Raw genomic sequence first — 14,431 nt, 5'->3', positions numbered from 1 at the left:
GCAATTACACTGACTTCTTCTAGACCCTTTCTCCAAGTATTTGGCTCAGATTGTTGTTCTCTGGTAATCAAAACCTCTGGAAGAAGAGAAAAAAAGGCATGGATCTGTAATGCTGAATAGTTCTGTAACTTGCAGTAGTCAGCCTACCCCCTCTTTCCATATTCTGCTGATTGCCAGAATCCTTCTTCTTAAAATGAAAAGGCACTTCCAGAGTACCTTATCAATAAGCAAGAAAAAAATTACTACTGTGCTTGAGGTAAGCAATATGCAACTTGTTTTTTAATCTTTGGAAAAATTGCTATTAAAGAGCTCTCTGGCTAATACTTTGAGGGATGAAATGTGCATGTTCAGAGCATTACCCATGTAATTTGACTTTTTTTTTAATTTAGTCAGAGACATGTAAAGTCAAAAATGTTTGCTAATGAAAATTTTTGTTAACATAATAATAAATACATAAATGACTCTACAATTTATTTAGAGAAGTGATACTATGAAGGAAAAAATCTACACTGTTGTTTTCAACCCAGGGCTGCTATAGTATAATCTTCCATACTTGTTATAAAAACAAGCTGTTATGTCACATCATAATGACAGCATGAAACCAAACATGTTATATAGATGGCTGATCCTATAAAGGCGTGTGCTGAAAGAATACTCACTCACATGTGTAATGTACATAGGTTTTTAGGGATCCTCTTGTGGAAATACAAATTGGCCTGCTGGTAGCATATTCTCCATTTGTTTTACCAGTTGTATTTAAAACAAGAAAATCACTTGGAAAATAGATGCCTACCATTTCAAAGGAATCCAAAGTGCTTTGTAGGTTATGTATTTAAAACATACACATGCAGGAGTGACTTTGCCATGGCAACATGGCCATAGGTAAAAGCAGAATAGAGCAACTTAGCCCAAGAAAGTAATTCAAGTGCAAGAGAAGTGTTCAAGGTAACAGTGATGTGAAGTCAGAATTCACACCTAAATCTATTCAGGTCTGTTTCCTGACTTTGTAGAAAAACCCTTTCAGTGACTGCACAGTGAGCTGCTACCATCTGCATTCAGCCTCAAAACACTGATTTCTGCCTGCAGCTCCTGGCCAAGACTATTCTATAGCAAACAAATTCTCAGGGTTAAGAAAAATCAGAGTAAAATGCTTTATCCCTGTGAGTCAATATAGGCTCATTTCCCAGCATGGGGAAACTACAATAATCACTACTTAAAGAAGCTGACAAGAAGCTAAATTATTCTGAGTTCCTTGTAATGTCTTCTAGATTTTGAGAAGGGGTGGATGTGATAGGAGAGAGAGGCTTCTTGTCTTTCTAAGGGAGAGGGCTGTACACTAATTTTCTTTATTCTGATGTTGTTTACTGCTAGTCACAAGAGAAGACTGGCTAAAAGCAAATTTGAATAGCCCATAAGAAATTCAGTCTTCAGCTCTGGTAGTTCTCATCTCTCTCAGTTGCACAACAGCAGGTGGGGACAAGAATTTCCAGAGATGTAACATCACAGAGAGCCCATGTGGAGGAAGTTGCTCAGCACACCAACACAGGGGAGTGCCAGGCAGCCCCAGAGCAGCAGTCAGCCAACCAGCTGAGCACAAGCTCCACAGCTGCATTGGTGCAGTGCTGTTTGAGCTATTTGCAGCTCTGTGCAAGGAAACTGCCAGCAGAGAGGCAGTGCTGAGGGCTTTGCACCTTTGGACAGCTCAGGTCACTGCCAGGCAGACTGCCTGTACCCCACACTTCACTGGACAAGCACTTAATAGCTTCTAAGAAAAGATAGCATGTCCCAAGAGCAAAAGCATCATGGGTTGTCACCTGCTGCTCAGAGAACTCATCCAAATGTAGTCCTCACAGAAGCTTATGAGTATTTCCATTGACTCCACAAGTCAAATGTGTTTTCTTCCACTTCAGTACAGGATCAATTATAATCATCTCTAAAAGCCTAAAGGTACAAGCACCTCCAATGCAGCAGACCACAAGGCACATACATTTTTAATTTGAGGAGCCAAAGCTGAACTGAATGCCTATCTCTTCATGCATCAGTAATATTTAGAAAAGGAGAAAAAAAATCTATCCTGGGTCAATGATGGTCCATGAATGCTGCATTAAGAATGCTAGAAGTGTCACAGATCCCTTCGAAACAACACTTTAGGAGGCTCCACTTGTGGTCCTACAAAACTCACAAAGGAAGGTGCTAAGATTTTCTCTGACTTCCATAAATACATGAGCAAGACAGCAACACCCAGATGCTGAAGCAGTTCTGAGTAAGAATGGGGAGCAGCAACCCAGCACACAGCTGACTGCTCTCAGCAGAACAACATGGGTGTATGAAGACCAAGGTTCCAGGGTGGGACACAAAGCCAGCACAGCCTTCCAAGAAATGGAAGGAAAAGTTCCTCAGTCGTTCTTCAGAATCAGATAGATCAAGGCTTGTTTAGCTTTACCCACACCCAGATCTTTTGTCAAGGGTGGAATGCATATGGAGTTTGTGCTTTGCATTCAAAGAAAAATTACCTCTTGACAATTTTTCAAAAGCCCCTGACATTTTATTTTTCTAAATTTAATTATAAAGCCCAATACTGGAAGGCCAAAAGGCAAAGCTCTTTCCTCACATTGGGAGAACTTCAGTGGCATGGAGAAACTGCAAATATGATGGCAGCAAAAGAAAGAGGGCTTTGTGAATGGAAAATATCTTATTAAACAGAAAATAACCTACAAAATATTAAAAAAACCCAAAACCAAACCAACTGAAGTATAACAAAGTAAAAGCCAAGGAAATAAGAAAAAAAAAAAAAAAAAGGAGAGAATAAAAAGAGAGTGTTCATAATTTTATAGTTGTTCTCCATGTTCAATAATATCCAGCCTTTTTCCTGTACAAAGACAATAGTTGAGCCCTAAGCAGTTAGCATATAATTTACTGCTGTTAATGATCAGTACAGAGCAGCCTTTCCCTGGGCTCAGATGTGTCCAAGTCAGGATTTTGAACTGTAAATGTAACCACCTTCACAGTGGTTAGGAAGAAGGGAGCTTAAATGCATGAGACAGCTGCTGCAGATCAGATGTGATTGCTGGGGAGGAGGTGTAGAGAGTTATCTCAAGGTCTGGAAGCTCCATGTGTCTGCAGTCTGTCGTCAGCCCTGATCTTTAGGAGCTTGGTGTTAGTAAAACAGGGACTGCATGCCCAGGCAGGATGACACACCAAACACCACTCTGCAGCTGGAGTCTCTTATGTGGTAAACATTCCCAGCAATATCCTTGATCTTTGTTCTTTTCAACAGGTGACACAGCTGGAGCTGGACTCTTCTGACAGCATTTATACCAGATAGTTAAGCAGAAAAACAAAGGTAAATTGACCTGGTGCTCTGCTGCCCAGCAATAAGCAGAAGAATTACTCATATTCAGGAGCTGTTGGTACAAATGTGCTGGACCTCCAAATTTAAGCTCATTATATATGATACGTCACAGATACCTCTTTAAATCACAGGAAGATTTTGTGCACCATCTTTAATTATCAATTCAGTTGAAGCAGCCCACAGGCTTGTGAAGGCATAAACTTTTGCTACTGATTTTACCAGCAGCAGTGAGTGTCCTGCTTGCTCTCCACAGCAGAAGGCCCATCTAGGAAGCCAGCTGCATTGTGTTAACCAGCTTCCATCTTTTCAGGTGGATCGCCTATCAAATCAGGCACTGACTGATCAGATCTTCTTTGAGATGATTTTCCTCCGTTCATCATTAACCTTTGTCTTTTTAACACCAACAGCTCTGTTTGAAATTATAGTGGTTAATTTCTTTGCAACCAGCTCTCCAAGAGCCCATGGTGTCAGCAGGATGGAAATTTCTGCTAAACCAGCAGCCACAGGTATGTGCAGTTGCTAAGGTCTGAATGCAAAGCTCCTATAGTACTCAAGCACTTCTTTATTAGCACAAGGTCAAAGCAGGGGTCATCCTCCTCTGGTGTCCCATACTCTGGAAAATTCCCATCCCACCTGCATGAGGTGGCAGAAATTCACAGGCAGGATCCTGGAATATCTGCAGCATCCCCCACCCAGCCCTAGTCTGGATCATGGGTGGAGATTTGCTCAGTAGTTAACAAGTTGTCTTGATATTATTCCTGAGAACACCTGTATTTTTTCTTTTTTCTTAAACCTTAAATTGAAACCTTCATTTTTCTATTTTCTTCCAAACTTTATTAAGATTAGCTAATGCACTCACTACATCCTGTGCCACTTCTACCCGAGTGTGATTTGCACAGAAATTTAAACTGAGACTAACTTCTGTGCTGCCTTTGCCAACAAGTTCAAATCAGGGAAATTGCACATGGCAAGAATTTGGACAAGGTAAGACTCTTGTGTAGGGGAACCTAGTCCTGAACTTTTTCAGTTTGAGTCTGGACTTTCTACATTAACATCAGGTTCATGTAAAGCAGAGTAGATTAGATCCCAAGGTCCCTGTTTTAGTATATCCAATACTGAATCTCATTTTTCTTATTCAAAACAGAAGAGGAGTAAAGCAAGTATTGTTTTTCCTTCCTGTAATCAAGGTTATTGTTTATTACTTCCCACAGGTTTGCAAAACCAGACCCTACTCAAGTAGTTTTGAGGGTCTCCCCGAGAGCATCCATAAGCTGCAGGGTTCCCTTGGGCTCTCCAGGTGAGTCTCACCTTCCTTTACAGTGCAGACGTCCTCCTGAGATGAAACAAGGCAGTGGAAATAGCTCTTCTGTCCCACTGGGACAATTTTAGAATGATGGCAATTCATGCTGTGCACAAGGGGCACCTGGTAGGCTTTAATGTCAACTTTGAATTTGTTTCAACATGAAAACAGTATTTATCACAGAAGTGGGTTGACTCTAAACATAGCAAGAATGGACCAGAGCTCTTCACTGCTCTTTATTAATCTTGCAGTCAGCTAATTAAAGAAGCAGAACACAGTCTTGCTCTTTGCATTGCTTCCTAGTATAGATAAAGAATTAATTTCAATGTTAACTGCGGAGACATTGGCAAGAGATGTTTGGACCTGAGTAGGTTTCCAGCTTTGTTTCAGTCTGTTTCAGAACATCTGCTGAGGTGGGTGGCTGCTTCAGGGGGGAGGGAAAATTAACTTTATTGATTGAGTAATTTCCTTTATGATGGCTCTGAAGGGGATGGCTGCCTGCAGAAAGAATATTTGTTAAATGGCCATATTTGGAAAATGAGTCAGTGAGAAAATAGCATGCAAATCCCCCAGCTTATCTCCAGCAGGGAAAGAACAGAGATGTGCTAAGAAAGGAAGATAGATGCCAACTTGGAGATGACAAGATAAAATGACCCTAATAGGAACTTTGTTTCATTTTTAACTAAAAAATATATTAGGAAAATGTTGGAACTGGCCATTCCAAATGCTACAACTTTTTCTAATGAAAAAATTTGCACAGAAGTAATTGCCCACCTGCAAAATACATTTAAGTTCACATTAATGCTGGGTGTGCAAAGTTTTGAAGCTCTATCCTTTACCTACCTTCAGCTGATTTTTCTAGGAAAAAAGACCTAAAAGAGGACACAATGATGTGTTTAAGGCATTAACAATAAAAGAAAGGGAAAAGAAACATCTTTTTTTGTATGAACTATTTCAGCATACTATGCAAGGGTGGCAAGGCCCTAAAAACTTAAAATACTTCACAAGCAAATCCTTGGGTTTCACACAGCCAGGCAGCAGCCCATCTCATTAGCTACAGTTACTGTCTCTTCAGCAGCTTTGTCACTGCTGACCTTTCTCATTTACTGTGAGTCTTTTCAAGAGAACGTTTTCCCCAATCTTTTGTCCTGGAAGCTTACTCTTTAAACCCAGGAGCAGACTGAAATAGTTTCGACTTTCTACCAGTTCATGGGTGTCTTGGGTCTCATTTCCTCTTGTGTTCCTGAAGAGGTGTCATGGCCTCACTTGGCTTTTGTGTCACTGTGGGCTTGGGGTGCCTGCTAGGGAAATGGTAATGCTTGCTATTTGGAAATCCTGGGGAAGGGGAAAGGAGACCAGCTGCAGATTGATGCAAAGTTCAATTATTGCTTTTGTCCTTAGCCTTGAGACTGGGATGGGAAGTGGTAGATGAAACAATATGAAATGTGATATTTACTAAGTAAGCTTTTAAAACCGATGCATGAGCCTGGGAGGCTGCCCGGAATAACTCTGCACTGATGCAAGTGAACTGCTCCCTGCCAGAGCTCAAACCAAACCAGCTCAGCAGCAGAGCAGTGCTGGGGGTGAGCAGCCCCTGTGCTCAGCCTGGCACATCCCAGCAGCCCCGAGGGGACACCAGCACCTGGGAAAACGCTTGGAGCCCTTGGGCTGCAAGGTATAGAAGGTTCTCAACAGTGTTACTGGTTTTCACTGCAAATCCCTCCCCTCCACTTCTCTAACACGGGTAATAAAGCATGCAGCAAGCCAAGCAAGCCCTGAGTGTCTGGGGCTTTGCAAAGCAGATACACAGCAGCAGGAGGGACTGTGGGGTTGGCAGCACATGAGCTCCCCTTCCCTCCTGATGGGTGCTCCCTCATGCCTGTGCTCCTTTCCATGGAATTCCCAAGTCTCATCAGTGACTATGAGGGTTTTCTAGCTCGCCTGAAAATTCTTCTCCCTGGAGTGATTTCACTGTATGGTTTTTCAAAGATGTAAGTCCCTTCCCCTGACACTGCTGAGGCTGTAGCTCAAATCTTGTGGTCAGTTTTGGGCCCCTCACTGCAAGAAAGACTCTGAGGTGCTGGAGTGTGTCCAAAGAAGGGCAGCAAAGCTAGTGAAGGGTCTGGAGCAGCTGAGAGAGCTGGGTGTGTTTAGCCTGGAGAAGAGGAGGCTCAGGGGAGACCTTATTGCTCTCTACAACTGCTTGAGAGGAGATTATGGCAAGGTGGTGATCAGCCTCTTCTCCCAGGCAACTAGTGATAGGATTCAAGTTACACCAGGGGAAGTTTAGATTGGGTATTAGGAAACATTTCTCCATGGAAAGCCTTGTCAAGCATTAGAACAGACTGACCAGGGAAGCATTTGAGTTTCTGTCCCTGGAGTTATTTAAGAGGTGTAGATATGGTACCTGGGGCCATGGTTTAGTGGTAGACTTGGCAGTGTTAGGGTAACTGCTGGATTTGATGATCTTAAAGGTCTTTTCCTACCTAAACAATTCCATGACTCTCATTCCAAATGTTCTTATGGGGAATCAGTTGATCAGGGTGGTACTGAAATACAGTGCTGCAAATACAACCAACAAAGGGAGGATTGCAAGGCATGAAACAAGCACAGAATGAGCCATGAGGCTGTAATGAGGTGTGTGATGGCCCCTTCCTAAGGTTATCACAGAGACAAAACATTTTAAAAGATACAACTTCCTATAAGTCAGAGGGCACTAGCTCTGGCCAATGAACATTTTGGCAGTTCTTTAAAAGATGATCCTTCTAAGAATAATATTTAAACCCTCTGTGTACAGTACGGGTTGTTTTCTGGCCCTGGATTGCTGACTGTTTTTATCCTTGTTCTGTTTGCTTTAATAAAGATGGATGTATCAGTCTCATGTCCCAGAGAAATATGAATTAGGTTATTTCCTTCTAACTGAAGTTTTTGCTGTATCTTAATTGAATGTACTCTGATTTGCCCTGTGAGGCTGGGGAAGAGGAACATTCTGTGCAGAAAATCCTGCCCAGTCCAGGTCAGACAGCAGGTCTAATGAATGGACTGCTGAGTTGTTCCATCAGCTCCCTTGATCTGCCCCAGAGCCTCCATCAGCCTGCAGAAAACAATTAAGCATTGCAATAAAAGTTGCTTACAGGCAGATGAAGATCTGCACTACTGACTGTAATGTAACTCAGTTGTTTAAATGGGGCAGCATGTCCTAGTCTTCCACTGAGATTTTTCCAGAGGCAGCAGATTCAGAATTGAAAGTGGTGTTGCTAATGCCCTTTTCATGCCAGCCACATTACCTTGAGCTGCACCTTTCTGTTAGGCTCTAGTTACATGTTAGGTAGCTCTTCCACAGGGAGTGTCTCAGGAAGTCCAAGCATCAGTTCTGATCTCCATATCAAAATAGCAAACACTGTTCTGCTTTGTGTTGGAATTGGTGTAAAGGATCGGGTCAGTTATACCTCTTTGAAGTACAACATCAAACCAGGCTGGATTTGCTGCCTTTTCTGTCGTAGATTTCCTTCAGCTCTGTCTGGTCTTCAACAGGGGCACAAATGATTCTTGTACTGTGGATCACAACTGGTTCCAAAGGCAAGAAGCAAAATCCCATCTTTTTTGAAAAAATCCAAGGCTTTAATGTCTTTCATTCTGCATTCTAGTGTATTTGGGCTTATTCCTTCTAGGATGGTTATTAGTATGTATTTTTTCTTAAGTGCAGTTATTGACAAATATATTAATTCAAAGGTAAGCCATTAAAATGGGAGTCTGAGGAGGAGGCTGAGCATAGGACAGAGGAGAAGTAAAGGAGGGTAGGTTTGTTGGTCATGGGGCAGAAGGGTTGGGAGGATCCAGTTGCATTCTTCTGCTACCAAAAGGGGTGTTAGAGAGTTAAAAGGCAATTTCAGTGAACAGAAACTTGGTTAAATAGTAAAATTCTTCACAAACAGAAGAACAGGGACTGCCACGGAGGTTACACAATACTGAGAAATAGCATATACCTCTGTAGTGGTAATACCTGTTCACTGCTAGAAGCAAGCCACATTAAGCAATGTTCCTCATACATTTTCTCAGAAATTTGGGGGGTTTAAGTGCTCTTGAGATTTCTGAACATGTACTGTGCCCTTGGAGGTGCTGTCCTGACAGTGGCAGGGGGAAATAAAAAGCCTCAAGTCAGAAGCCTGAGTTTCATGGGAATTGTAAATGTCTCAATGAATTTCAGTGGTTCTTTAAGCAAACAAAATGAGAGACTGCTCCAATGCCTCTGTGTAATCAATTTCAACATTTATGACTCAGACTATGAAACATGCAGTGCTGAATTATTCACTCTGGGCCAAGAAGAAAAATAAGACAGCGTCTCTTACTACACTGTGAAATATTATTCCAGGACAGCAGTGGTATGTTGAGCTCCTAAAAATCCTCTTAGTGTAAACTAACTGAAAGTAGCAAAACATAACAGGCTTGGCTTTCGGACATACCCAGTTTAATACCACAGTATTTTTGGGTTCATTTTTAAAATTGCACTTTTCTTAAAGCACAGGAAAAGCTGAAGTGAAAATATGTGCATTTGTGTCTTGAAACAGCATAATGTAACATGATAACTGTTATTTCTGTTGCCTTTGATCTTCGGCACACAAGACAGTAGGGCTTAAAGGTTGGGCAGGGTCACAGTCTCTCTGGCCCCTGGGCCTTTGCTATGGATGCCTGAAGTGTCTTCATTTGGCACCTTCACAGTAGCCTAAAACACTCAGCAAGTGATCTATGTCCAGCTTGTGAATCTCTTGGCATTTTTTCAGAATGATCATGCCTTGAGGCAACCTTTTTGCAGTTTGACTAGCTGTAAGTTGCCCAGAGCTAATGCTAACATTGCTTGGAAAGAAGCTACAGGGGAAAGTGTTTTTCAGCCAAAAAAGTAGCTAAATCAGATATAAAACTATTTCACTTGAACTTGTACCTACTGGCTCATTCCAGAAAGCATCATTATTACCATACCAATTATTAGGCAAAATCACTGATTGTTTTTTCTTTTCTCCCTGACACTATAGCTTAGCAGTCAGAAAGCCTGGGAAAAGGGTCATGCAAAGTCTGTATGCTCAGCAAGAAGTTGTCTGGATAATTACCTGAGTAAAATGTCCTGCTACAGGCTTCAAGCTTCAGGGAAAAGCCTTCCTGCAGGAGCCTGGTCCTGGCTCTGTCCTGAGGACAATTCCAAGGTCTATTTCTTCCAGGAGTGGGCTGTAGCTTGCTGTATGTCTCAGATATGCACCTTTTCCATGGCAGTGGGTGGTTACTGCCCTTAGAGAGAAAGCAGGGGCTTTACATTTGGTTCTCTTCTCAACTTGAGAGAATTCAAATCCACATATCTTATTTCCAAGGCAACCACTTACCCTGGAAGAACACCCTTCTCTCCTTTTGAATGTGTTCTGCCAAACCAAAATTAATTAAAGGAGAGAAAGCACAAATACAAAGAAACTAAAAGTCTGCGGGGCTGTGGGCTACAGCTTAGGGCACTCAGAGGAAGAGGGGAGTTGTGAGCCATGGTTCCTGCCCCAAAGATGAGTTGTGTTTGGCACTTGAACAGTGATGTGTGCCAGCATTTCTGGCAGCAGGGGAAGTAACCAGAATTCCCTGCTTGCCCTGGAGTGCCCTGAGTATGGTCTGACCAGTGCCTGGGCTTCAGCTGGTGAGATGGGGAGTGTTGCCTCACGGAGGATGAAGAGGTCACCCAGCGACAAAGGCATCCTGTCCAGAATCACAGCTTTCTTACCCACAGGCACGAGCAGCCAAGCATCAGAATAAGTACCTGAGAGAGCCCCACCTCATCCTCTGTTCTACAGGAAGACAGGAGCTGCCATGGCATCTGTCTGCCATCTCTGAGACCTGGAAACCCACTGCCCCATGGCCATGTATTTCCTGCCACCAGGCTGAACTAAAGCCCTGCTTCTGGCTGTGGAGCAGGTTGATGCAGAGCAGGATGCTGAACACCTCTGCTCACCCTCAGCTGAGGCAGCTCTGGACGTAAAAATGGGTGCAACTCAGGGCACCTGGATGTGGAAGTGGAAAAAGTAGATATCTGTGAAATTGAGTTTTCTGCAGCGCTAGAAGGCAACCAAGCAAAGAGAGTCTGGGATCGGATATTTGAGTCCTGAGTCTTGCACAATTCTTTTTTGAAGGCCATGTATCTTTTTTTTGTCTCCCTCACTCTTTTTTTTTTCTTTTTTTTTTTTTTAATTACCCCGGGTCTGTTGGTCTGAATTCCCTCATTTCAAGCACCCTAGCAGGTCTCTGAAAGGATAAGCATTTAAAGGGATTAGGTACTTTTAGTGCAACTAAACATAAGAAATGTCCTCCAGTATATGGAAAATGTAGTTTAAAACCTGCTTCCAGTTCCTCCATTTAATCTAAAGGTTGTCTGTTCAAGAAGCTTGTGAGGAGTGCTGCTCACACTAGTACTTAGCGATACAAAGTAATACTGCTTTTGGGGATGTGCAAATTTGGCTGTAATGATGTTTTAGCCTGGACGTGTTTAGCCAGGACATGTTACAAGAAGAGGGATCAGCATTGGCTCACTCCTGCTGCATTGGCAGACACTCCCTGTCACTGATGTCTCTTTGCTGTTGGAGCCAGAGAGAGGAGGCTGAAATCAAAGTTAGGATAAGCAAGGAAAGAATGACATGTAGGATGGTGAATCTCAGCATTCTAATCACAACCATGGTTATAATTAGTGATATGGGAAAGATAAAATATGCAACATGCCTGAGGGACCTGGATTGCTATCTGACAAGCAAATTAACCACAGCCATGTTGAAATACATACTCAGAATGGTTGCTTGGGACTGGACTCGCCACTCTGTCATTATAGCAACAGGAGAGAGGAAAGAGAAACTTAACAATAAAGACAGTAATGAAATGAAGGACCTATTTCTCAATCAGAATGAAGGAGTTCAGGTTAGTAAACCCGCATTACCACTGATGCTGGAGATGAGTGAGCTCCCTGCCTTGGAGAGACTCCCTGTACTCACATTCTGTAGTGTCTTCCATTTTCTTTTGCCCAAGAGTGGGCATTTCTGAGTCACCAGGCTTTCTGTGGATGCCAGAACAAGAGCATAAGCAGTGGAATGATGATGGAGCATTTCTTCAGGGGAAGCAGAATGAGGCTCCAGATTTGGCTAACTGAATGAATAACTTTCTCAGCTGTAGGTGCTTGGGTACATAGTCCTGAGTAACTACACTTAAATATACCATTATTGTTTGATGTCTGCTGACAGATTCTGGTGCAGAGGGAAGAAATCCTTTATCTAAAGGTGAAAAATGCAGAGGTGGTCATAAATGACAATTTCTATCTCGTGTGAAATGCTGATGTATCAGCATCTGTTTTTATCCTGTCTGCTTGAGGCAGGTGAGAGATGAGATAATGACCTTTCTTTTGTTTTGACCTGTAGAAGACGTCGGCCACATGGAAAGTGTTTTGTGAAAAATTTCAGATGGGTTTCTACACTGACTACACCTACAATGGCTTGGCAGGGCACCCTGACAATGCTTTGGTGGCACTGCCACACACTTGCTCACATTTTTGTCTCTTTGCTGAGTGCACTGCAATCCTCCTCTCTGTTGCTCCAACAGAGATGGAGTGTTTCAAGGTCTACAAATTCAAATTACTGGTTCTGTCCACTTCCTCAAATGCAGAAATTTGAAGTGGAAGCCATAGCTCCACTATGTGCAGGGAAGTTGCACACTCTTGAAACCCTGTGTCTAGAAACTTGAAACTATTAACGAATTGCAAGTGAAATTCATAGGAGCCTGGTGAGTGAATTGTAGGTCTCTAGTCAGAGCCAGTTTCAATCCTCTCACTGGTGGAGTCTGACATGGCAGAGAAAAGGTTTATCTGTAGGAGATGGCATGTCAAAGGGGTCTGTCACCATTTTCATTGGCAATATGTCTGTGCATTAATTCAAAGGGCTTTTGGGAGTACCTTTCAAAATTCCAACTTCTTTTCTGCATTATTATCATAGAGGTGTACTTATGCTTGGGTCTGATGCACCTCTTGAGTATCTTATGATTTGTAGAAGTCTTCTATTAAAGGAGCTGCTTACAGTGACTGAGAGGTTTGTGGTGGAAACTCCCCTCTGTATGGGAATGTCAGGGTTACCTTCATTTCTTGAGTAATTGATGAGCAAATGAGAGCACCTCCTCCAAACTGAAAATTAATTGTAGTTGAAGGTTAGGGAGCCTCAATGATGATTAAACAAACTCAAACTGTCTCATAAACTGAGAGTTGAATAAACTCATACTTTCTTCTGCTCAGAGATAAACATCTGTTTTTAAACAAAATCTTTTCAATTGCACTGCTTATTCACCCAAGAGCACCTCAGCACATTCTCCTTCCCTCACCACAATTCCTTGCTCTTTTTTTAGCCACCAATAATACCCCATTCTAGTACAAAACCTGGATGGAGGGCATGGAGGAGGATTGAGAGGCCAGTAGAGCCATACTTGATTATTGCAGGTGGTAGGAAAAGGTCACCACTTGCTTTAATTTTGCTGCTTTGCAAAAGTATGAAATGTCAACATGCCACCATATTTTGGGTCAATATTTAAAACCATTAAAAGAAAAGAGTAAGATGTAGTAGATGTAGCTGAGCATTGATTTTCATTTTAATACCTGGGGTATTTCTGATTGAATGAGAAAGGTCCACAATGCCAATAGACCAAAATGAAGGTTTTGGCACAAAAGGCACATCTTGCAGGACTTAATTAAGCAAATATCCTAAAAATTCAGATAGAAATATTGCTGCAGGAAGGATCACTTTTTGGCTATGAAGTATAAGAACAGCAACTACATTAATAATTTTTGACGTGGTAGACTTACTTTCTGCTTTGTGAATGACTTATTTCTTATTTGTGCTTTTAGTGCTAAATCTCCTCCTTTCTGCACAGCCACAGAGCTTGCTTTAAAGTCTAGAAATTATTATTGGCCTGTTTTTAGCTGATTCTTTTGACATCAGTAGGGAGATCTGCCTCTCCCTGGAATGCATTAGAGTAGTGGATATGTTATTAATATATCAATAAATAAAGGCATTTCTTCAAAATAAATGAGCAGCAGCTCCTACCTCAGTAGACACCTTGCCACCTCTGCCCAGCCATAGACAGAGACATGGCTGCTTGCATAGATGCCCTTCTTCTGAGCTGTTGCCTTCCACTTCAAATCTATCATTTCTAAAGGACTCAGTCATATCAAGTTAAATCTAAACAAAGGAAGGTCTTGACAAGTCAAACAAAGAAGCAGTATCACTTTACTACAGGGTCAAAAAATACTTGCTATAATTTTATGTCCCCTGTGCAGAAAAACCTGCTTGCTAGTCAGTCATGATGAGTGTTTTCTTTTCCCTGGGCTTTCCTGTTGAAGGAGATGCAGAGGGTAACCCAGGACATCGGTAAGTGGCTTTTCATGTAACATGAGATTTTCTTGCAGCACGCATGCGAGCACAGCACTTGTGTGCAGCTCAGCACCAGCGATCTGCTGAGGTGACCACACTCTGGTATTGATGGAAAGATGACACAGCTCCTGAGCCACGCAGAGGCAGCTCCCCTGTGCCTTGCATTAGTTCATATAGAAGGCATCCAGACTATGTCACTGCCAGGCTGCTCTGCCTTATTAGGATGAGGCAGTTTTATTCTGAGCCTGCGCCTTCCTGGGCTGCTCAGAGCCTGGTGAATGGGTGGATACCAAGCTGACTCTCACCTTTTTCATGCCAAACTGGTTATCCTGTTTTAACACAAACTGGAGCCCCTTT

At 42.4% G+C, this 14,431-nt stretch overlaps 2 long non-coding RNA genes across 2 annotated transcripts; one reads left to right on the top strand and one right to left on the bottom strand.

Annotated features, from left to right (window-relative positions):
* Positions 1–2,784: 2,784 nt before the first annotated feature.
* LOC146435331 (uncharacterized) lies at positions 2,785–14,071 on the top strand. The gene is made up of 3 exons (XR_014853204.1): positions 2,785–3,858; positions 4,564–4,649; positions 13,981–14,071. It is a non-coding gene; the product is annotated as an uncharacterized LOC146435331 (long non-coding RNA).
* On the bottom strand, positions 3,785–10,204 carry LOC146435332 (uncharacterized). Its single transcript, XR_014853203.1, has 3 exons — positions 10,025–10,204; positions 9,758–9,932; positions 3,785–5,150 (listed from the first exon to the last, which is right to left on the bottom strand). It is a non-coding gene; the product is annotated as an uncharacterized LOC146435332 (long non-coding RNA).
* Positions 14,072–14,431: the final 360 nt, after the last annotated feature.

This window comes from Lichenostomus cassidix, chromosome 6 (assembly GCF_008360975.1).
Source record: "Lichenostomus cassidix isolate B80296 chromosome 6, HeHo_3.0, whole genome shotgun sequence".
NCBI lineage: Eukaryota > Metazoa > Chordata > Aves > Passeriformes > Meliphagidae > Lichenostomus > Lichenostomus cassidix.
The sequence above is the reverse complement of the archived record's forward strand: the minus strand, read 5'-3'. Positions and strand labels throughout refer to the sequence as shown.